Source organism: Plecotus auritus, assembly GCF_963455305.1.
Source record: "Plecotus auritus genome assembly, chromosome: 3".
NCBI lineage: Eukaryota > Metazoa > Chordata > Mammalia > Chiroptera > Vespertilionidae > Plecotus > Plecotus auritus.
In genome coordinates this window covers 217,595,975-217,620,972 of record NC_137772.1, presented here as the reverse complement: position 1 = coordinate 217,620,972, position 24,998 = coordinate 217,595,975, and the positions used below count along the sequence as shown (strand labels likewise).

At 45.8% G+C, this 24,998-nt stretch overlaps 1 protein-coding gene across 4 annotated transcripts in view; it reads left to right on the top strand.

Moving 5' to 3' along the window:
* Nucleotides 1-24,998, top strand: part of LARGE1 (LARGE xylosyl- and glucuronyltransferase 1) — a 448,143-nt gene that overhangs the window by 38,440 nt on the left and 384,705 nt on the right. Inside the window, exon 1 of one of the 4 annotated variants that reach the window (XM_080661443.1) lies at nt 787-950. The exons of the other annotated variants lie outside the window; for them this stretch is intronic. The gene's annotated coding sequence lies outside the window, so the exon portion shown is untranslated. Of the gene's footprint in view, nt 1-786; nt 951-24,998 lie in introns of those variants that run through there. 4 annotated transcript variants of the gene reach the window in all.

Sequence of the window (24,998 nt, the reverse complement as noted above, 5' to 3'; positions counted from 1 at the left end):
GGTTTTGACAAAGGTAGCACAGTCTGAGGGACTGATGTACCACTTTTTCATTTAAGTTCTCTGAGTGGAGGCAGGAAAATAGAGGACCAGTGAGGCATAAAGGAGGAGGGAGAGAGAAAAAAGGAGGGTGGGGGTGAGAGGGCAAGGAGATGCGGCAGTGGCGGAGGAGGGAGAGGTGAAACTGAGGACTTGCACTGGGATATTTGTGCTGTGAGAAGGGCAGGCAGGCCTGGAGTGGGAGGCAGACCCCAGCCTGGAGGGAGGGTTGGAGGAGGAATGTGAGATGCAGGCAGTGGGAGGGTAAAGAATGGCATGCGGGTATGAACAGGGGTCCTGCAGGCTTTAGCACCAGGTTTGATTATGGGCACCTGATGAGTGCCCCGGCCTGGCCAGCTGAGGCCCACTGTCGGCCTCACAGCTGACCCCAGGCAGAACTCACAGCCTCCTGATCCAGTGCTTTTGGGCTGAGCCACGTCACCTCTCAAGGTGTTGGTGGGGATTGGGGGGCCGAGGGAGACAGCTCGCTGACCCGATTGGCTCAGTGGTTTGCATGGGGCGACTGTGGTCAGGCCCCAGAGCTTCCCGGGGATGCCCGGCCTCCCGTGCTGAGTGGGGAGGGTGAGGTCCCCACTGGACACTGTTCAGAAGAGACCACACCAGCTCCTTGGTGTGGCTCCTCAGTCCGGGCACAGCTCGAGCTAATCAAGGCGTCCTCCGTCGGGCACTGCTCGTGCCAAGGGGGTTAAAAAAAGAACTACGTCCTCACGCCCGATCCAAGGGCTGTTTGTGGGCAGTGCAGAAATAATAAACGCAAACACAGGCCAGCCTTTTCAGCAGCGAGGTGGTGCGCCCAGCGGGGCCAGATCCCACCGGCTCCAAGTCGGCCTGGCGGTGGGGGGAGGCGGCCGCTTCCACCCCGTCCTCCAGGGCTACCCCCTTACCGGGCAGAGGTGAGTGGGCATGTTTTCTTGTCAACAGATCTGGTTTTCATGTGAAAGGCTTGCATGTCTGTGTTCTCAGCTGGCTCATTCCCGTGAGTCTTCACCAGGGCCCCACGCTCTCCCCAGGAGGACCAGTGCCCACCGTGAGCCCGGCTGGCCTCACACTGCCCGGCACTCGGCGTCTGTCCCATCGTCGCACGCACGAGAACTTGTTTCACCGATGTGGAAATCAGGTCCGGGGATTGAGGGACTTGCTCAGAGAGTGTACGACAGCTTCGGTGACGGTGATGGTGATGGAGGAGGCCAGCTGCTCTCTGCCCGGGCCCTGTGATAAATTCTGGGATGGTGAAGACGGTGTTAGTAACCACACGGCTGACATTTATTGGGCGTCTTCTCTGTGACACACAGGGTTGCACTTGATCTGGGAAGGACTCTGTAGGTAGACCTGTCATCCCTTTTACAGGGTGAGTGACAGAGGAAGGGTCACGTCAGAGCTGCGTTCTTTCCACCGGGCCACATGCCGCCCAGTGACCGGGCCAGCTTGCTGAGTGTGGAGTGACCCTGCCGGGGGTGAATGGCTGGCGGGAAGGTGGGTGCCAAGACACCTCTGTTCTAGATCCTTCTTCCTTGGCTCCCAGCCCTCCTTGCCCTGTCCACTCCTGCCCCATCCCTTTCCCAGTGTTGTTTTCTCCTCATTCGTTGACATTAGAAATAGTCTTTTTCTGTATCAACCAATGAGGGAGAGTTTAGCTGAGTTAACACTAATAACCAATGACTAGTTACCTATTAGTTTTAGTGTTGCAAGCTCTGGCCCTGAAAACATGTTTGCTTCAGGTGAATAATGAGCTCCATTCCCTTCATTCTGAGTGATTAATTATGCAAATTGAATATGGTTGAAGATTCTGTGCGTCACCAGTGCGGTTCCTGTTATGAAAAACCTCGTATTTCAGGGACAAGTTGCAGAGAGAAAGAAACGAGGGAGGAAAGAAGGAGCTGTGTGAGTGTGTGTGTATGTGTGTATGTGTGTACAGGGGTGGGGTTTGGCTTAGCCTTCAAATGAGAATGGACTTGAACTTGAAGATGCAGTTCAGATGTTCCCTACTCTGGGCAGACCTGGGTACCTGTCCTCTCCTCCAACGGCACCTCCGTTCTGACCTCAGTGGTAGACGTAATGGCCAGGATATATGGCAGCTTGGCCATGTCCATGCCCTTCCTGGGCTGGGGCTCTCTTGTACTCCCGTTCCCTGACAGAGTGCTGGCACATAGTAGGTGCTCATTCAGTGTTTCCTGGAATGACTTAATACACAAAAGCTTTGTGAGAGAGGGAGCTTGATGTCACTCTGCCTGCTGAGTGCTCTAAGTAGCCCAGTTACTCCTGTCCTGATTTCGATTGCCCATATGGACCTGGGTCCGTTTTAACTGCTAAAATGAACTAATTTGAATTTAGTTTGAACTAATGGGATGTATGCAAGTCACTGCCCATTTAATTAATTGGTTTGTGTCATCAAATAAGCGTTTTAAGGGCCACTGAGTGCAGCACATTCTATTAGGCAGTTGGAGTACAAAGTTGAGACAGAAGCGAAGGATGTGGGCTTGGAAACCAGACCACCGGAGTTCCAGTCGCTTCTGGCTTTAGCTGGTTGTGGCCCGTAAGAACACAGATTCTGGACCCGACTGTGGATCCTGGCTCCATTACTTACAACCTGTGTGACTTGAGGCAAATTACGTAACCTTTCTGTGCCTCACTTTTTTTCTTCTTTAAAATGGGATAGCTTAATGGGGTTGTTGTGGGGTTAGAGTCTTTGTGGGATTAAACAGGTTAATGTATGGAAAGCACTTAGTAGCATGTTGATATTTGTTACTGCTGTTGTGTGCTGTTAATTAAACTTGATGCCCTCCTGTGTCAAACCTGACAGATTTGGTACCTAAGTCTTCACAGAATTGTGATTCAGATTGTATGAGTTTCTGGTGACCGCCGGAAGGAAATACCATAGATTGGATGGCTCAAAAGAAGAGGAATTTGTTGTCTCATTGTTCTGAAGCCCAGAAGGCTGAAATCAAGGTGTATCAGCAGGGCTGTGTGCCCTGTGACCCGTGGGGGAATCCTTGCCTCTTCTTAGCCTGGTGTTTGCTGGCAGTCGTTGGTGTCCCTTGGCTTGTGACACATCACGCCAATCCTCTGTCACCATATGGTATTGTCTCTGCGTATCTGTCTTCACATGGCCATCTTCTTCTTTTTTTCAATCCTCATCTGAGCTTATTTTTTCCATTGATTTTATGGTGTTTTTTTTTAAGAGAGAGTGGAAGGGAGGGAGGCGGAGAGAGAATGGGGGGGGGGAGAGAGAGAGAGAGAGAGAGAGAGAGAGAGCGAGAGAAACATCGATGTGGGAGAGACACATTGATCAGTTGCCTCCTACATGTGCCCCAACTGGGGCCCAGGATCAAACCTGCAACCCAGGTATATGCCCTTGACCGGGGATTAAACCTGTGACCCTTCTGTGTGCAGACCAACACCCTAACCACTGAACTACACAGGCCAGAGTGACATGGCCATCTTCTTATAAGGACACCAGTCATACTGGATCAACCTCCTCCAGTATGACCTCATCTTAATTATATCTGCAGTGACTCTTTCCAAAAAAGGTCATGTTCTGAGTAATTAGGGGTTGGGACTTCATCATGTCTTTTTTAGGAGGATGGAATGAGAGATTCTGTGAGAAACCAGGAGCCAAGGACAAAGCAGTAAACATTAGCTGTGCCTGTTGGTACTATTACTTGTCATCGTTATCACCAGGACTGCCCTTTGCTAGGTGGTTCTCTGGACATCTTTGAACCTCATGTTTGTTGGTTTTTTTATAATTTTTTTTATTGTCTAAAGTTTTACATATGTCTCCTTTTTCCCCAGTTGACACCCCCACTCCAGCCATTCCCACCCCAGGCAAGCCCCCACCTCCCCAGTGTCTGTGTCCATTGGTTATGCTAATATGCATACATACAAGTCCTTTGATTGCTCTCTAACCCCCCTTCCCTGCCATTTGTCCCTGGATCTATTCTTGTTCATCAAATTATGTTGATCATTATGTGCTACATATGAGTGAGATCATGTGATATTTATCTTTCTCTGACTGGCTGATTTCGCTCAGCATAATGCTCTCCAGTTCCATCCATGCTGTTGCAAATGGTAAAAGTTCCTTCTTTTTTTATAGCGGCTCATGTTTTAATTGTGTATTAAAATGGGAGGTTTCCCCGTATCAGCTGTGAATGGTGTGGCCCATCTCACAGCTTCTTAACCTTCCCGGTCTGCAGTCTCTGAAACAGGAGGAAGCAGGACCACCTCCCGGAGGGACCCCCTCCCAGGATGAAGTGAGGGTGAGTGTGGACTGCAGGCTCAGACCTGATGCTTCTCATGCTGGTGCTTCATAGTTCAGCGGGACACGCGCCCCCCCCCGCCGCCCCACAGCCCCTGCTCAGACCTGAGAAGCCTCCTCGTTGCCCTCCCACCGTGTCAGCAGGCTCAGAGGCACGTCCAGACCTGAGCCAGCTTGGATTTTTGAGGCCCCCTTTGCTTTACAGTCAGAATGGAAAAAAAAACAACAGCCTTTTTTTTTTTTTACTCCACTTGGGAGCTGAACAGATTTGCTGCGGAGACATGTAGATATCTATGGAAACAGTCCTAATTTTAGCCTTGTCACACTTAATGCCAACTCGGAGAGTGCAATATTGGGTCAGGGCCCAGGGAATGGGGAAGGTGAGCTGGCTGTAGGGGTCAGAACAGGCACAGGGTAGCCAATGGGAGGGTGTCATCCAAATCTAAGCAGTTGGCTTAACTCTGAAGGGTCTGGAAAGATGAGCACAGATCAACAGCCAGCTAGTGTTTTAAACGAGGGGATCTCCCTCACCTCCCCCTCTCGCTCTCTCTGTCTGAATTATGTTCATTTGCCAGCCCAGTTCTCGACCTTTATTTCCACTTCCTCACCTGTGGAATCAGCCACTCCCGCCCTGAGTTTCCATCATCTTTACAATTCTGTTGAAGCACTTAAGCAGCTCATTTAGTTTTGAGGTTAATTCATGTCCCCCATTTGTTTCTGAGCCCCTCAAGGTCAGCCACAGCCACTGTTGAGTCTGTAAGCTGAGTTGCCATGGCACAGCCATGCAGAAAATGAGCAACCAGTGGCATTGGACATGATTGGTGATGTTCGGTGGACCAGACCAGGGCCTGGGCAGCTACTCGAAAGGGATATTAAACGACTATCAGAAAGTCTACAGACACACTTTTGATGGGAAGAATCTACTTGGGTGGGAATGGAAATTGCCTTAATTTGATTAAGGATGTGCTGGGGAGGCCACAGGCAAGAGGAGGCCGTGGCTGGTACGGTGGGAAGAAACGGATGGAGGTCATTTCAGGTAACGTAGGAGTGTCACTTCCATCATGGCAACCCCGTCCTGCTGGCTAGGTCAGCTCCTAGCAGAAATCCTTGCAGAATATCAAACACAGGACGAACCTTAGACGTTATCTAGTCCTCTGTGTTTCTATGCGCGATATTCAAGACAAGCATTTTTGCATGAATACTTGCTGATTTATTTTAATGTGCATATATAAACCATATGGAACTAGCCTCCCAGACCTGTCATTTCTCAGGTATTACCACTTAGGATGTGGCAGGTCATGGTAAGTTCCTCTTGTAGACCTTGAGGATTCCAGGGTGGTGTTCCCATTTATTGACTGCCTCCTGCACCCTCCCTGCTGGGGGTCGAGCCCGCAACCCAGGCAAGTGCCCTGACTGGGAATTGAACGGTCACCTCTTGGTACCTGGATCTATGCCAGGGGTGGGCAAACTTTTTGACTCGAGGGCCACAATGGGGTTCTTAAACTGGACCGGAGGGCCGGAACAAAAGCATGGATGGAGTGTTTGTGTGAACTAATATAAATTCAAAGTAAAGGAGCGGAGGGGAGAGCAAGAGAACCGGATAGAACAGCCGGATCCGGCCCGCGGGCCGTAGTTTGCCCACGGCTGGTAGAGGCTCAGCTACTGAGCCACACTGGCCGGGCTCTGGGATGAATTTTTATACTGCATTTCCCCTATGCCTTGTATTCTTTTCAGCAGGGTGAAAAGCAACACAGTTTGGTAACATTGGGAAGGTTGTGTGCAAGGGATTGCAGGGTGGCCGGTAGGGATCCATTTCAGCCCCCTTCTGTGAATGATGCAAAGGTCGACCAGATGGCTGTTAATGAGAGCATTTGGGGCTGAACCCCATCGCTTCCTCCTGTCTACCCGTCTTGACATACTAGATAGAATGCAAACTCATTCCTACCGAACACTTGGGCACTTGAAGTTATCTCATGTAATTCCACTAACATCATTGTGCAGCAAACACTCTCTTCTTTACTACACAACCCGACACTGAAGGACTGAAATAACCTGCCGAGGCCTTTCCTGCTGGTGAGGCGGAGGCCCAGGGATTCAACATTGCCCCTCCCACGGCACTGAACTGTCAGGAGCTGCACACCCACCAAAATGAGCTTTTAGGTTTTGGAAACAAACACAGTCGGAGTCGTGGTGCCATTTGCCTCCTTCTGGGAAGGTTGTGCCCCGTGACTAGTAGAACCAGGGCTAGAGTGCAGGTTGCTCAGGCCAGCGGGTGGGTCGAGGCCCGGGCAGGTGTGTCCTGGACCGGGGTATGCCTCCGTCTTGGGTGGCTCTCTTGGTCCAGGACCAGCGGAAGGCTGTTTGCCAGGTGGGAGAGGGGAGTGCTGGCCTCCCCATGGGCTCGGTTCTCTCTGGGTGCTGCAGAGGGTGTGAGCAGCCCCAGCTGACAGGGTGAGTCAGAGCGGAGCCCAGAATAGAAGCCGGAGGGCATGTATGTGAGTGCCGTCTGTATCCCAGTCCTTCTGGTTGGAGATGATTAAGCGTTTATGCATAACACTGTGTGCAGACTGCTTTAGGATCATTTATTAGTGTCACCAGGCAACTGATGTCTGAGTTAGCCACACCCACCATAGAGTAATTAACTGGATCACCCTGGTCCCAGTTCACTGTGCATTATCAAGTGCCCTCCCAACTTTCATTCATTCATTTGTTCATTCAAGCACTTTTATTAGGCACCTGGTTGGACATAGCTTCATTTCCTTTTCATTGCTGGGCATACTAAATATGTGGTAAAAATGGAAATGGTGGTGTTGCTGTTTGCATCAGAATAGCCCCCATTTATCGAGACTGTGAGCTTGTGAGCTCCATGAGGGCAGGGCCTCTGTGCATTTCTACCTCTGTCCTGTCTAGAACCATGCCTAGCACACAGTAGGTGCTCAGTGAACATTTGCTGGAAAAAAAAAAAGTGAATGAACTGAATGTGGGCTATGTGTTTGGCCCTCTGGGAGGTGCTTTGCATAAAAATCTGATTCTCCTGACTGTACATCCTGCAGCCTACCTGTCTGTCCCCCATGTTAGGTGAGCATTTGCCAGTTGCCATTATTGTAGGCCTTGCATAGCAGATAATCCTCATGTGGACTGAATAATGTAGCTACTATTTCGCCACTTTATAGATGAGGAAGTGAGGCACAGAGAGGCTAGGTAACTTGTCTAAGGGGGCACAGACCCTCTAGCTTCGAGCCATTTATTTCTCTGGGCCTCTGCACCAGCACTGCATGCTGGAAGTGCCCTGTGTCGCGCGGTCCAGCACAGTAACCGCTAGCCACAGGTAGCTACTGAGCACGTGCAGTGTGGCTAGTGCAACTGAGGAACTGAATTTTTAATTCATTTAATTTTAATTAATTTAAAGTTAAGTAGCCACCAGTGGCTTGTGGCTACCATTGGACAGCACAGCTCCCTACTATGCTATCCTATATAATAAAGATGTAATATGCAAATGGTTATGCCGTGAAGCGTAACCACCGACTGAGTAACGACTGGATCACGGATCAGCAGAAGGGTGGGGCATCGAGCTATAAGCGGGCAGCGGACAGTTACAGGAGGGGGCAGGGCAGCAAGCTATGGGGAGGGGGTGGGGAGCTACTGGAGGGCGGCAGCGAGCTATTGGCGCACGGATTGTGCCCAGGGCTACTAGTCTAAATAATAACATCTCACATTAATTGAGTGCTTACTGTATGCTGAGATTTTTCAAATGCTTTACCTATAGTAAGCAATTTAAGTTAATCCTCATAATCATTAATGGGGGTCAGAGGCTAAGTACCTCTTCCCATCCCCATTAATGATTTTACTTCACGAAACCGGTCCAGCCAGTGTGACTCAATGGTTGAGCATTTACCCATGAACCAGGAGGTCACACTTCGATTCCCGGTCAGGGCACATGCCTGGGTTGCAGGATCCGTCCTCAGTGTGGGGCGTGCAGGAGGCAGCAGATCGATGACTTTCTCTTATTATTGATGTTTCTATCCCTCTATCCCTCTCCCTTCTTCTCTCTGAAATCAATGAACATTAAGAAGTGCTGTAGGGTGGTGAGCACACAGTACAGTGTACAGATGATGTGCTGTGGAATTGTGCACCTGAGTCCTGTATAATTTTGCTAACCAGTGTCACCCACAATTTACTGCCATGAAAAGTCCAGAAGCCCCTTTTCTGTGTCTTGTCAGTTCTCTACACGTGAATACTAGAACAGCGTTCCCGCCTCGCTGCTTCTGTGGGGGTCTTCTCCTTTCTGTGAAGCCCCCGCACCCTGCCCCCAGGCCATGTAAAACTTAATACCTAATTAACCCTGTGCACTTTCCCCCTGTTAATCTGTCTTCTGCCCCCTCATTTCAGAGGCCCGGCCTCTGAATCCAAGAGGGTAGAGGAAACTCCCTCCCGTTATAGTTCCACCTACTAAGCGCTTGCCCTGCACAGTCAGGCCATCTCTGAAGCACTCCCCTCATTCAGTGACCTCGAGGGGCAGGTCCAGCCATTAGCTTCATTCAGCAAAGGCATGAGGCTCTGAACACTGAAGTCCCTTGTTCAACGTCACAACGTTGGCAGGAGGCAGTTTATTTTCAAACCCGGATGCATGTTTCCTTAGCTGTAACTGTTTTTGCAAAACGCCACACACCAGTGTAATGTTTACAGATGTGTGTGTGTGTGTGTGTGTGTGTGTGTGTGTGTGTACAATCCCTAATAAGATCTGTGAGGCCTAAGTAAGTATGTCTAGGATGTAGTAAGGATGCCTCCCACCCCACATAAAAGGAGCTGAAACAAGCTTAGTGTCAGGAGCATGTTCACAGGGACGGGACTTTGTTTTGTCTTCTGCATCCTCAGAGCCCGCCTTGGGATAGGAAGTAAGTAATCACTGGATGGATGGATGGATGGATGGATGGATGGATGGATGGATGGATGGAAGGATGGAAGCGAACTTCCTTCTGCTCTTTGCTCTCAATACTCTCCACACCTCCCTCCCCGCAAATAACTCTTGGCTCAGCTGAGGACAAGAGGAAGTAAGTGTGAAAGTGAACCTGCTCTCAGCACGTCCCCAGCTGAGTCCCAATCTACCAGGCAGGGAGGGGCTAGCTGGGTGCCGGACCCAGCCTCTACCGAACACCCTTTTAGATACTGAGTTTGCCTCTTGGGGATTAAGTTGTCTACCAAGATGCTCTAAAATTGACTATGAAATCCATTTGTTATCAAATAAGCAAAATAAACATCACACTTCCACAAGTAGGTAACATACAGTCACTGTTGGTAAATGCAATTATTAATGTCATTAGAAAGTTAAAAGAAACTTGCCCTGGGCTTAGATGACAAGCCACAAGAACTTGGTCAGGAAGCTTTGTCAAAAATATAAAACAAATTCAAAAACAGACGTGATAATTAACTACTTTAGCAGTTGCTGGCAACAGCAGCAGCAAGACTCTTATCCCGGGAGCATCAGTTTCGGTTTCTCAGCGTGGAGGCCTCTGTTTGTCACTCAAGAGCTGACCTTTCACCCATCTGCTCACATCAGCCCTCTCCCCGATCCTTCTTAATTTTGAACAAACCCACAGTAAACTCCCCAGTGCTCTAATCAAGCAGCCTTCCTCATGTGAAGGGTGACCTTCGCGGAAAAGAGGCCACTTGGTAAATTCCAGGAAAGTAAAAATAAAACATAATGGAAAAGATAGTCTAATCATCAAGGCTAATTATAAAGAACGTAAACTGCTTTTTCCTCCCTAAGTGTCTCTGGTTGATTAAAAAAAAAAAAGATCAATCTAGCAAAGTTGGCCTTTGTTACTACAGGTCTGAAAAAGAAGAGAAGGAATCTCGGGGAGACAGTTGTGACTTGTACTACATATAAAACCAAAGATGTTAGATTTTTATTTTTTTAATGTTATAATGCACATATTTATTAGCTTTTTAAAAATATAAATCTTTATTGAAAGCAATACATATGCTCCCCCCATCCCCCCATTGACCCCCTCCAGCCTGCCCTGGCCTCCACCCCAAGTTGTCAGCACCCTATTGTCTGTGTCCATGGGTTGTGCATATACCGGTATGCATACAAGGCCCTTGATTAATTAACTCCCACCACCCACCCACCTTCCCCTGCCTTCCCTCCGAGATTCCGCACTCTGCTCCATGCTTTCATGTCTCAGGATCCACTCTGTTTATCAGTTTATTTTGTTTAGATTCCACATATGAGTGAGATCATGTGATACTTGTCTTTCTCTGACTGACTTATTTCACTTAGCATGATACTCTCCAGGTCCCTCCATACTATCTCTTAGGGAATGTTACAGCTGCATAGTATTCCATGCTATAAATGTACCACAGCTTTTTTATCCACTCATCTACTGATGGGCACTTGGGCTGTTTCCAGATATTAGCTATTGTAAAATTGCTGCTATGAACATAGGTGTGCATACATTCTTTCTGATTGGTGCTTCAGGGTTCTTAGGATATATTCCTAGAAGTAGGATCATTGGGTCAAATGTCAGTTCCATATTTAATTTTTTTGAGGAAACTCCATACTGTTTCCACAGTGGCTGCACTAGTCTGCATTCCCACCAGCAGTGCACTAGGGTTCCCTTTTCTCCACATCCTTGCCAGCACTTGTCCTTTGTTGATTTGTTGATGGTAGCCATCTTACAGGTGTGAGGTGATACCTCGTTGTCATTTTAATTTTCATCTCTGTGATGATCAGTGACTTTGAGCATTTTTTCATATGTCTCTTGGCCATCTGTATGTCCTTTTTGGAGAAGTGTCTATTTAGGTCCTTTGCCCATTTTTTAATTGGATTGTTTGTCTTCCTTTTGTTGTGTGATTTCCTTATATATTTTGGATATTAACCCTTTATTAGATGTATCATTGCCAAATATATTCTCCCATACAGTTGGCTCCCTTTTTGTTTCATTGATGGTTTCTTTTGCTGTGCGGAAGCTTTTTATTTTGCTGTAATTCCATTTATTTTCTCCTTAGTTTCCTTTGCCCTAGGAAATGTATCTGTAAACATATTGCTATGAGAGATGTCTGAGATTTTGCTGCCTATGGCTTCTAGGATTTTTATGATTTCACTAGAGGCCCAATGCACAAAGATTCATGCAAAAATAGACCTTCCTTCCCTGGCTGCCGGCACCGCCTTTGTTCTGGCCCGGAGCCGCCTTTCCGCCTTCGCTCAGGCCCGGAGCATCCTTTCCGCCTTCGCTCAGGCCCGGAGCACCCTTTCCGCCTTTGCTCCGGCCAGAGCCACCTTCCACCTCTCGCCTTGTCGGGTCAGTTTGCATATTCCCTCCTTATTGGCTGTGGGCGCTGTCATCTTTGTCATGGAGTTACGGTCAATTTGCATATTCCATCTTTATTAGATAGGAGAACCTACATATAAGTTATTTTTTTCCCCATTTTGATTTTATTCTTGTGTATGCTGTAAGTTGGTGGTCTAGTTTCATTTTTTTGCATGTATCTGTTCAATGTTCCCAATATCATTTATTGAAGAGACTGTCTTGATTCCATTGTATACTCTTGCCTCCTTTGTCAACTTTAATTGAACGTAATAGCTTGGGTCCACTTCTGGATCTCTGTTCTGTTCCATTGGTCTGTATGCCTGTTCTTGTGCCAGTACCAGGCTATTTTGATTATGGTGGCTTTATAGTACCAGGTTTACCAGTTAATAATGCGGATTTTGTAATCAAAGAAAATGATAATTTCAAGAGAAACATCAAAAGTGCTTTATTCAAAGTAATGTCCATCACTAGCTACACATTTCCCCCATCTTTCAGGTAATTTGTGGATACCGTCCCAATAGAACTTTGCTTGTTTTGAGGCAAACCATTCAGAGACCCAATTTTCCACTTCTTCGTATGTTTTGAAGTGCTGCTCAGAAAATGGGTGTGCCATCCATTAGAACAAGTGGTAATCTGAAGGAGCAAGGTCTGGTGAATACAACAGGTGGGTTAATACTTCCCAGGCAAGATCTTTTTACATGTCTTTAACTGGTTTTGAAGTGTGTGATGGTGTGATATCATGAAGCAAAATTACTTTGCCAGGTCTTCTGGCCCATCCTGGTCGTATTATGATCAAAGTGAGGTTCAGATTGATTATTTGTTATTGGTAGCGATCAGTATTAATGGTTTCACCTGGTTTTAGAAGCTCATAATACACCACACCTTCCTGATCCCACCAAACGCAGAGCATTGTCTTCTTTCCAAAGCGATTTGGCCTTGCAGTCGATGTTGATGGTTGACCTGGATCAACCCATGATTTTGTGCATTTGGGATTATCAATATAAATCCACTTTTCATTGCCAGTCACAATTCGATGCAAAAAAGACTTTCTTTCGTGCCGTTGAAGCAACATATTACTGATGACTTTTCGGTTTTCCATTTGTCTTTCACTCAGTTGATGTGACAGCCATTTTCCTTACCTTAAAATCTTTCCCATTGCTTGTTAATGATCTCCCTTAAAATCTTTCCCATTGCTTGTAAATGATCGGAAATTGTTTGCTGAGCAACGTTTAATCTTTCTACAAGTTGCTTTTGAGTTTGACACGCATCTTCATCCAATAATGCTTGTAATTGTTGGTCTTCAAACTTTTTCAGTTGACCTGGACGTTCTTTGTCTTTCACATAGAAATAATCACTTTTAAAGCGTTTAATCCAGTGTTCACAAGTATCTTGAGATGGAGCATGTTCACCGTAAGCTTCCCAAAGTATATGATAACTTTCAGCAGCACTTTTCTTCAAAATAAAGTAATGAATTAAAACTTCCCACAAATGCTCTTTTTTTGGCACGACATTTGACATTTTTAAGTGTAAAAATATCTATGTTAACACCTTCAGGAAATTTGACATATGAAGTTTTGAAGCTTGTCGTCAATACAACAAAATAGCATACATATCAAATTGCATATATATCAACATATGTATAACTCCATCTATTGTAAAAAATCCACATTATTAATCGCTATACTTGGTATAACTTGAAATCTGGTATTGTGATTCCTCCAACTTTATTTTTCTTTCTGATGATTGCTGCAGCTATTTGGACTCTTTTTTTATTTTTTTATTCCATATAAATTTGTAGAGCATCTGTTCTAGCTCTGTGAAGTATGCTGTTGGTATTTTAATAGGGATTGCATTGAATCTGTAGATTGCCTTGGGTAGTATGGACATTTTAATTATGTTGATTCTACCAATCCATGAACATTTATATTCCATGAACAATCCATGAACAGTATATTCCATGAACAATCCATGAGCAGTATATTCTTCCACTTGTTTATATCTTCTTCTATCTCTTTTTTCAATGTCCTGTACTTCTCCGAGAACAGGTCTTTTGCCTCCTTGATTAAGTTTACTCCTAAGTATCTTAATATTTTTGTTGTAATGGTAAATGGGATTGCTTGTTTAGTTTCTCTTTCTGAGTATTCATTATTGGTGTCTAAAAAAGCCATAGATTTCTGGGTGTTAATTTTAAATCCTGCTACATTGCCAAATTCATTTATTAAATCTAGAAGGTTTTTGTTGGAGCCTTTAGGATTTTCTATGTATAATATCATGTCATCTGTGAATAATGAGATTTTTACTTCCTCCTTTCCAATTTGGATGCCTTTTATTTCTTCTTCAGGTCTGATCGTTGTGGCTAGGACTTCCAGTACTATGTTGAATAAGAGTGGTGAAAGCGGACATCCCTGTCTTGTTTCTGTTCTTAGGGGAAATGTATTTTAGTTTTTGCCCATTGAGTATGATGTTTGCTGTAGGTTTGTCATATATGGCCTTAGTCATGTTGAGATATGCTCCCTCTATTCCCACTTTGTTGAGGGTTTTTATAAAAAATGGGTGTTGGATTTTGTCGAATGCTTTTTCTGTGTCATGTGATTTTTGTCTTTCAGTTTGTTTATGTGATTTATGACGTTTATTGATTTGCAAATATTGTACCAGCCTTGCATCCCTGGAATAAATCGCACTTAGTTACAGTGTATTATCTTTTTAATATATTGCTGGATCTGATTTGCTAATATTTTGTTAAGGATTTTAGCATCTATGTTCATCAGGGATATTGGCCTATAATTCTCTTTCTTTGTAGTGTCTTTATCTGGGTTTGGAATTAGGATAATGCTGGCCTCATAAAAAGAGCTTGGAAGTGTTCCTTCCTCTTTGATATTTTGGAATAGTTTGAGGAGTATAGGTGTTAGTTCTTTGAATGCTTGGTAAAACTCCCCTCTGAAGCCATTCAGACCCGGGCTCTTGTTTGCTGGGAGTTTTTTTTTATTACTGCCTCTATTTCATCAGTTGTTATTGTCTATTCAGGTTTTCTGCTTCTTCCTGATTCAGTTTTGGGAGCTTCTATTTTTCTAGGAATTTGTCCAGCTTGTTGGCATATAGTTGTTCATAGTATTTTCCTACAATCCTTTGTATTTCTGTGGTATCAGTGGTTACTTGTCCGCTTTCGTTTTTTATTTTAGTTTTTTGAGTCCTCTCTCTTTGCTTCTTTTTGAGTCTGGCTAATGGTTCATCAATCTTGTTTTTCCTTTCAAAGAACCAGCTCTTGGTTTCTTTGATTTTTTTTGCATTTTTTTTTATTCTCTATGTCATTTATTTCTGCTCTAATCTTTATTATTTCCTTCCTTCTACTTACTCTGGGCTTTTCTTGTTGTTCTCTTTCTAGTTATTAAGTTGTAGGGTTAGTTTATTGATTTTTCTTGTTTTTTGAGATAGGCCTATGAACTTCTCTGTCAGTACTGCTTTTGCTGTGTCCCAGAGATTTTGGGTTGTTGTGTGTTCGTTTTCATTTGTTTACAGGAAGTTTTTTATTTCTTTCTTGATCTTGTTGGTAACCCATTCCTTGTTTAATAACATGCTATTTAGCCTCTATATGTTTGAATGTTTTGGGGTGTTTTTGTCTGTAGTTGATGTCTAATTTTATTCCACTGTGACCTGAGAAGACGCTTGATATGATTTCAATCTTCTTGAATTTGTTTTGTATCCTAACATGTAGTCTATCTTTGTGAATGACCTGTGTGCACTTAAGAAGAATGTATATTCTGCACCTGTGGGGTGAAATGTCCTATAAATATCAATTAAACCCATTTGATCCAGTGTGTCTTTTAGAGTCACTGTTTCCTTATTAATTTTTTGTCTGGAAGATCTATCCAATAAAGTCAATGGAGTGTTAAAAGTCCCCTACTATGATGGTATTGTTGTCCATCTCTCCTTTAAAGTCCTCTAGGATTTTTTAAAAATATATTTTTGCATTTTTTTTTATTCTCTATGTCATTTATTTCTGCTCTAATCTTTATTATTTCCTTCCTTCTACCTCTGGTTGCAGACTGATAGGATTCCTCTTGATCTGCCCTCAGGCAGTCATCCACAGGTGTGGCAAATGTTTTTTAAACAGGGTGGGGTCATTGTTTCTGCCTGGAGGTTAATTGTTATTCTCAGTCTCCTAAGGAGCAAGGTGTTTTCCAAAGGTGGGTCAGCTTTCTTCCCCCCAGGCCAGTGGTCGGCAAACTCATTAGTCAGCAGAGCCAAATATCAACAGTACAACGATTGAAATTTCTTTTGACAGCCAAATTTTTTAAACTTAAACTATATAGGTAGGTACATTGTTATTAACTTAATTAGGGTACTCCTAAGCTGGCCTTTGCTAAAAACTCAAGGGGCCAAAGAGCCGAATATGGCTCGAGAGCTGCAGTTTGCCGACCACTGCCCCAGGCAATGCCACCTGTAGAGCAATTGCCTGCATGAGAAAGATTATCTCCAGCATGAGGGAATGGCTCAGCACAGGAAACTGGGGTGTCTGCCTTCTGAGCTCTAACCCCAGAGCCCTTGATCCTGGCTTCTGCTCACCCAGTTCCAGTCCACTCTGCTGTTCCTCTGTCAGAGCACAAGATGGGTGGCTCCACAGGGAATTTTGTGTGTTGGCCCTTTAAGAGGGGGCCTGAGCCCTAACTGGTTTGGCTCAGTGGATAGAGCGTTGGCCTGCAGACTAAAGGGTCCCAGGTTCAATTCCACTCAAGGGCATGTACATTGGTTGTGGGCACATTCCCAGTAGGGAGTGTGCAGGAAGCAGCTGATCAATGTTTCTCATCGATGTTTCTGAATCTCTATCCCTCTCCCTTCCTCTCTGTAAAAAAATCAACAAAATATATTAAAAAAAAAAAAAAAGAGGGGCCTGAATTTCCAGCTGTCTCTCCCTGGTAGACAGCAACCCCGCTGCGTTTCACAGCCAGATGCTATGTGGGTACCCTTCTCAGTTCTGGTGCTCTCTGCTGCGGGGTCCAGCTTGGGGATTAGACTCCAGAGTTCTCAGTGGCAAACCCCCACAGCTGAGATATCTCTGTGGAACTTCAGTTGCAGTCTGTGGGGGCCCAGCCAGCCCTTTTGCACCTCTGCCCCACCTGCCAGTCTCTATGCAGTCTCCACTTTCTGTCCTCGGGTATGAGGGTTCTCTCCAGCGAGTCTTCCGTTGATTATTCAGGAAGTTTTTCTTTTTTTAGTTGTAATTCCAGTTTGGACCTGGGAGCATGTCCCTGCAGCTTTCACTTACTCTGCTGCCATTTTTAATCTTCATGACTCACTTATTAAGAATTGCCAAATCCAAGCTCCAATGGCTTTAATGTGAAAGTACTATTTTCTTTACAAAGATGGGAGTGGCCCCCCACTGCTATTTCTGCAGCCTGCTGGAGGGAACTTCTGTAGAACTGGTTCTCCCCAGAGGAGTCTCTTGCTTATATCCCTTCGTGGTCGTCAGAATATGTAACCAGACAATCAATGGGTCCCTGCTGCCTGTCACTTCTTGAGCCAATTAAGCAGAGACAGGGTTGAATCATATATGAGCATTTATTCCAGAACTACTGGTAGTATGGGAGAGCAGCAGGTCATCCACCAAAATCTGCTCTAAGATGTTAGCTTTTAAAGAAGTCATTCATATATTTATTGGTAACGTATTTAAATATATATGATGTACCAGCTAAATTGGCGTGGCTCAGTGGTTGAGTGTTGACCTATGAACCAGGAGGTCATAGTTCAATTCCCGGTCAGGGCACATGTCCAAGTTGTGAGCTCGATCCCCAGTAGGGGCTTGCAGGAGGCAGCCAATTGATGTTTCTATCTCTCTCTCCTTCTCCCTTTCTCTCTAAAATCAATTAAAATGTATATATATACATATATATATATTTAAAAAAAAAAAGACACACCTTATACCGGGTGATGATGGCATTACAGAAACGGAGGAGCAGGACCATGGGACAGTCAACAGAGAGGGGTGCTTTCCACTCGAGCAGGAGAGGGGCGTCTTGGAGGATAAAAGGGAAGCTGGGTCTTGGAGGATGAAAGGGAGGTGGAAGGGTGGAGTGAGCACTGACACCCTGGATGGATGGATGGGTGGACGAACAGAGAGATGGGGCTGGTTTGGGAAGATGCGTGACTGCCCCCGACCTGTCCAACACAGAATCAGGCAACAGGTGGCCTGCGCATCCCTCATTCCTAACCAGGGCTACATGGGAGAATCACCTGGAACCCTTGTTTCCAGAATGCATTCGCCACGCCCAGGCAAGGCCTAAGGAGTCAGAATTTCAGGAGCGGTGCTTGGTCATGTGCTTATGGGAGAGGCCCCAAGGAATTTCTGATCAGCACCATTAACTCCTCTCCCAAAGTGGAGCAGACCAGGCTTAGAGAGGGGATTCTTTCTTCATTCAGTCATTCAATGAATATTTATCTAGTTGGCATACCCACCTGGCAGTACTAGAGTGAATAAAACAAAAATACCTGCCCTCATTCAACATTTGGGCTCGCTCACTCTTTGTAGCAACACCATGTGGTATCACTTTCACCGTCCCCCCTTTATTTAAAGACAAGGCAGTGAGCCATAAAAGATTAAGGGAACACAAACAGTAAATGCTGGAGCCAGGATTCAGCCGTGGACTCTGAGAGGCACCTTCTACCCCCCGGGCTGCTTACTGAGAGTCTCTTGGGGACCCAGCCCCCAGGTGATACGTATACATAAGGGATGGCCTCTGGTTTTATAAGCAGAGCCAGAGCCACAGAACTGGAACAGTGGAAGGGATTCCAGAATGTTCCCTGTGCAGTACTACCACAGTGCATGCTGCATCGTGGCTGTAACCACTCTCGGTAGCAGAGCCCCTCTGCTCAGAGCTCCCCAGCCTCCATATACCTGGCTTAGAGCCTGCCTTTACTTGCTTCACAAACACATGCACACATACATGTCTCTGGACAAAACTGTGAGCTCCCTGAGGTTAGGGATGGTGCTTCGTTTATCACGTTATCCCCAGTACCACAAAGAAAGAGAAGACACAAATGATGGATGGATGGATGGGTGGATGGATGGATAGATGGGCGGATGGATGGATTGGCGGATGGACGGATGGATGGGCGGATGGATGGATGGAGTGGGTAGATGAATGAATGGATGGACAGGTGAGTGTGTGGATGGATGGATGGATGGATGGATGGATGGATGGATGGATGGATAGGTGGGTGTGTGGATGGGTGGATGGATGAATGGATGGATGGGTGGACGAACAGAGAGATGGAGCTGGTTTGGGAAGATGCATGACTGCCTTGAGATAGCAACAGAAAGATGAATGTGGAATTAACAGGCCAATCAAAACCCTCAGAACAATGCTTTCCCTAGCATTGGCCACATTTTTCTGTTCCCATTCTCAGAACCCAAAGCGACCCTGGCCTGGCCTATGGTCCCTGGATTTCACAATCACTCCCTGTAGCTGGACTGTGCTCCTGATATAGTCCCACCCCGCAGACCCCCCTCTCTCTTCCCATGTGTGTCTCCCGATCACCTTTACCCCCGCTCTGCTCATCACCTTGATTCCCGGCCCTGCCTCCAGGTTGGTTCATAGTTTTTTAGATGAGACATAGATGACAGCCCCAGTCTCGAATGCAGAACACATTCTGACAAATTTTAATCACAAAGTACAGCTGACCTTCACTGTGGAACAACATTTAGTGCCCTCTGCTTTCTTTTCTATCACCCACCCTGACACAGAGCCCATTTTCATGCACGAATCTTCCAGGAGGGAGGGGACGTCCGGGAGCAATCATATCTAGTCACTGTGTCCATTTGTGGTCGCCACATGCCCCGCCCAGCACGAGAAGGCTGCAGGTCATTGCGACTTGTTTTCCTTCCCAGCCAGACCTTGAGATAGGATCACCATTCCACTAAGAAGTGGGTTTTGTTTGGGCTGTGTGTCTTCATTAAAGAATACCCTGGTTCTTTAGGAAGCAGGAATGTTGGCATCCTTTTCAGAGTGACACTGACACACTCCACTTCAAATAAATACATGTTTCCAACCTAAACAAGTCATTGGGTGGGAATGGTGAGTGCACACGCCTGCATACGGGCTGAGCCCTTTCCGAACAAGTGAGTGGGCAGGACTGTATTTGAGGCTCAGAAACGTAAAATAATGAGATCTAGTTTTCATGGCGATAGCCACTGCTGTACACATGGAAAACAGGGAGGAAAGCAGAGCAATTGTTTAAATTGCTGGGGTCAGGCAGAGTTCTCCCTGGGGTAGAATCCAGTTACACCACTTTCTTTTTTTTTCTTTACTGTATTTATTAGAGAAGGTAAATATATGGGTGGGTTTTTTGTTGTTGTTGTTGTTTTGTTTTTTTAGGAAGGTGTGTTTATGCAGATTCTTCTCTGTGAGATCTCCATCTCTGATGATTAGGTTGTCCCCCCACCCCAGCCCTGGTATGGGAGGAGGGTGCCTTCACATGGGGGAGGGAAAGTGGGGCGGGAGAAAGGAGAGAAGGAGAGGAATTTCTGCCCCCGCTTCCAGGGACTGGGAAGTGGGGGGAGGGGAGCAGAGTCCTCCTGCATCTGCTTTTCCTCAGTGCCTCTGCTCCAGATAGACCCTCTGCCGAGTGGGTCATTTCGGAGTGGCGTATTCTGCTCCCCTACAGTAGGGGACACAGCGGGCTGCAAACCTGAGTGGCAGGAGAAAGCAGAGGCTCTCCCGAGTTTCAGAGCTCACACAGTGGCCTGTAAGTCTGGGGTCCAGTCTGCACCAGGGTGACCTTTGGTCCAGGTTGTGTTGGAAAGGCAGCTGGTGGAGGAGAATCTGGAGACCCCGGGGCTCCCTGCTGCCACCATGTGATCCCTGGGCAGTCACGTGACCTCTCCAAGTTGCACTTTTCTCGTTTCCAAACTGGGACAAGGATGCTGATTTCTCTTTGGATGGATGGCCCTGTGAGGGTCACCTCCTTCGCTTCCTGTAGGTCTGTGCTCACATTTGTGATGTCATTGCTGTTCCCAATCTCCTTTGCTCTGCATTTTCTCTATTTTCACAGCCCTTACCACTTTCTGACATTAGAGAGAATGGATATTTGCAGTGTATTATGTTTATTTTTAATGAGCTCTTTCCCCCATTGGAATGGAACCTCATTAAGGGTTGGGATCTTTATTTACTTTGCATCTAGTCCTCCCTGAAATTCCCCAACACAAACAGGTGTTGTGAAGAGTTGAACATATCCCCAAGCAAAGAAAACAGAACCCACCCCCTTCCGGCTGCTGTGGGCTTGGCGCCGGCCGGGCCCTGAGAGCTGGCCGTGAGGAATTTCACAGCACACTGACCTGTGGCAGGGTCACCGTGTGATGGTGATAAAACAAGACAAAAACAAGGCGGCTCCATAATCAAGAGTGAGCCCAGAGGAAAGCCAGCACACTGCCGTCCACAGAAATTGCCATCATGCCCTCCCAGCCCCCACAGACGCCGGCTGTTGCTTTAACGATTACAGCTCGGGCCTGCTCTGTGCCTCCTGCCCTCTGGATAAACATTGTAAGGACACCTGGCCACAGAATTCCTGCTTTATGGCAGCACCCACCTCCTGGAACCCTCCCCCAAATCCCTGAATAAGCCCAGACTGTATGATGAGCACCCCCTGACATGCTCTTACCGAGACCCCTGAGAGTCTCGGGGGCATGATAACCTCAACTTTGTTTGACCTCGGTTGTGTTGCTGGGGTCTTCGCCCGGAGTGTTCAGCGTCACATGTCATGGTGAATAAAACGTCGTAATTAGGCATCATTACACAAATGTGTAGGTTATTATTACTAGCTGAACAGTATTGAACAGATGTGTTATCTGCTGGGCCTGAATTTTCTAATCTGCCAAATGAGAGGGTTGACCAGATGACTCACTAGGTTTCCGTACAGTTGACACGTTCAGTAATTTCTGCGTATTACTAAGCACTTGGCTGTGGGATAGACATTGTGGAGACTGTAAAGGAAGTAGATGGGGGAGATGGCATCTTGGAATTCCCTCCCGGGCTGTAGCACTGACTTGCTGTGTGGTGCTGGGCAAGATATTGGGCCCCACACTTGTTTTCATTAACTATAAAAATGCGATGGTGTTGATGAACAATAGGGATCACAGTATTAATGACAGCAATAGCATTACGTTTTCTAGAGTTTACAGTGTTACCTGAGTCAAGCTCTCGTCCATTCTCATAGTAACCCAATGAGATACCTGCTGTTTCTCCATCACAGAGAAGTTAAGTAATTTTCCTAAGACTACACAGCTCAGCAGCATTGGAACTGGGATTCAAACTTAGGTCTTTGTCATATTAAGTCACTGAGGATTATATTGTGACTTCCAAGCTCAAACTTGTAATCGTGACACTTCTGTGAACTAACTGTGCCCTGAGGCGATTGCTCCTTGAGAGATGTCCCGCATGTTCAGCATGAGCCCTGCTTTAAAGCGTGCCGTTTCATCGGGGCACTTAGTCACACACACACACACACACACACACACACACACACTCACACTCACACACTCCATGGTTGAAACAAACCCAGATGTGGTAGAATAAAAATGTCGGGGTTGGGTGCACAGGCTTGAAGGCATGGAAGCTGAGAGAAGGGAGAGCCTGGTGGGCTGGGTGGATAGAGAGCAGGTCCGACTCCAAGACGCAGGGCAGAGGACCCAAGGTATTTTCCTGGCTTTTTTTTTTTTTTTTTTTTTTTTTACAGAGGAGCACTTAACGCTGGTTGTTAGCGTCTTCATTTGTTTTTTGTTTTTTTTTTTGTTTTTTTAAAGAAGTCTAATCTCTCCTCCTTATTTCACACAGTAGGTCCCACTTGGGGAAGCCCTTGATGGATGGTCATGGTCCCATGCTGTGGAAATGTGAGGCCTCCCTGTAACTGTAGGAGAAAGTCACGGGCAGTCTTAAGGCATTTCGCCACACATAAGCCAGGTGCTAAGTGACCCCTCTGCCTTCCCTACCCAAACTTTAGAAAGGGGGGTTGCCATAGGAACCTTGACATGATCATCCAGCGGATGTAGACTTGTTGGGGGGAATGTGTTTTTTTAAAGACCTTTTAGGTTCCATGCAGGGTCTGAGGAGCAGGAGTGTGGCGAGAGGGGCTTGGTGGGCTGGAGCTTTCATTGCAGATACTGTCAGAGGACAGAAAAAATGTACGGAGGACTGAAAAAATGTACGGAGGACTTAAAAAAAATGTATGGAGGACTTAAAAAATGTACGGAGGACTTAAAAAAAATGTATGGAGGACTTAAAAAATGTACGGAGGACTTAAAAATGTACGGAGGACTTAAAAAAAAAAATCTGTGTTGCCTGATTTCATTTTGATTGCTCACGTTTCTGGCTTCTCTTATGGGGTGACTAACTGACCATAGGGAGTGGTTGCTTTTCAGCACAGGAAGTTCCTAGGATGAAGCAGAATACCGGCATTGGTCATTTTGGGGCATGAAGACTCTGCCACATAGAAACAGGCTGTTGATTTTGTGACCACCAGTGAGCATTCACAGGGGCGGCAGGAATTGCTGGTTCGATTATTGATCGGGGGCAGCGGCTTATACTTAGACGATTGAGGGGAGGAGAAAACTGATGAATTGGGAATTTTTAGACGACTGTCACACAGTACATTGGATGCAGTCTGTGTGCAGGTCAGTTGATGGTATACACACAGGTATTCCTTAGATGACAACGGGACTTAGCAATATTGCTGATTTATTCAGCAACTAGTTATCGTCGCCTACATGTGGTAAAAGCCCTATTCTGGACAAATCCCACAGTTTAAACTGTGAATTGTTGGAATTTAATCTGTACTCAATATTGTTCACGTGTTAAATGTATCCTATTGGATTCTAATTTTAAAATGTTAATAATTTCATTTTGAATGAAAAGTTTCAGAGTAGTCGGGTTGGATGTAATTTGGGTAAAATGAAAAAGATATAACTATGTATATGTGTTTGTGTGAAGCATTTTGAATATGTGTAAGAAACGGAACAATCATCAGTCTAATATAGAAAGTGGTCATCCATGGCTGCCGGCAGTATTCACAGGGAAACACCCAGGCATTTTGTGCCCCCTGATGAACCTTGATCTAGGGATGGGGTCACTGGGAACGTGGAGGGCAGAGGTACATGTTAGGTGACAAACAGTGATAACCGTGAAATTCCAGGCAGTGGGAAACTATAGAAAAGCGACTCAGTTCTCCATCAAATTAATCATAAGGAGGAAAAAAGGATGGAGCAGGCACTTTAGACGTCAGATGATGTTAAGGAATTAATGTGTTGTTTTTTTAACCTTTATTCTGAAATGTAAAGCTCTTTTTAATTACAGTATAGATGACATACAATATTATATTAGTTTCAGGTGTACAACATAGTGGTTTGACATTTACGTACCTTAGGAAGTGATCACCATAGAAGTCTATGTGGAATCTAAAAAGCTAAACAAATGAGCAAACACAACACAACAAAACAGACTCATAGATACAGACAACAAGCAGATAGTGGCCAGACGGTTGGGCAGTGGGGGATGGGCAAAGGGTGGACAAACTTACAGCATAAATCAGTCACAGGGATGTAAAGTACAGCCAATAATAGACGGATTGATGTTGCTTTTCTTAGTGTAGTCATGACACTGACTAGATAGTGTTATATTGGGGATTTGCTTCAAAATAATCCCAGGGGATGGGTAGGGAGGGTAGAGATGAACCATGGCTGGCCATGACTTGATAATCACTCAGGCTGGAACATAGGTGCGATGAATATGTTTGACATTTTTCATAATACCAATTTCAAATAATCAATCTGGTCTATTTCTGACCCATTCCATTATAGATAGGCATCAGAAGGTCTATTGTAAGCAACGCCCTGAAATACTGCTGCTTGATGTGATCTTAGAGAGTTGATCTGGTTTGTAACCCTGCTCCCTGAGTTCCTAGGGTTCTGGGTTTCCTAGGATCTGGGAGAGGGGGAGGCAGGCTCACATAGGTGGGGCTTCATGCTCCCCACAAATCAGCTGTTCTGCTCGCCAGTTTTATATTTTGGAGTCTCCTCATAGACTTCTTTTGGGGCAGACAGGTGCTTTTACCTCTGGAGGGGGGGAGTTTGGGAACCACCCCTTAAATTTTATAAACAAGGAAACTGAAGCCCCGAGAGGGAAGGTAATATGCCCAAGTTCACGCAGGAGGCCCATTTCAGAGCCCCAGCCCTTTGTTGGATGGTCCTTGTACCTCTCAGTCACGCTACTGGTTATTGTTTAACCCTCCTGCACAGGCCCCCAGAAGATAGGTCCCTGGAGTTCCTGTTTCCAGAGCGGCTTTCCCCGGAAGCGGAAGCTGGGCTGAACTCATTCTCTTGCATGCAGAGCACCTGC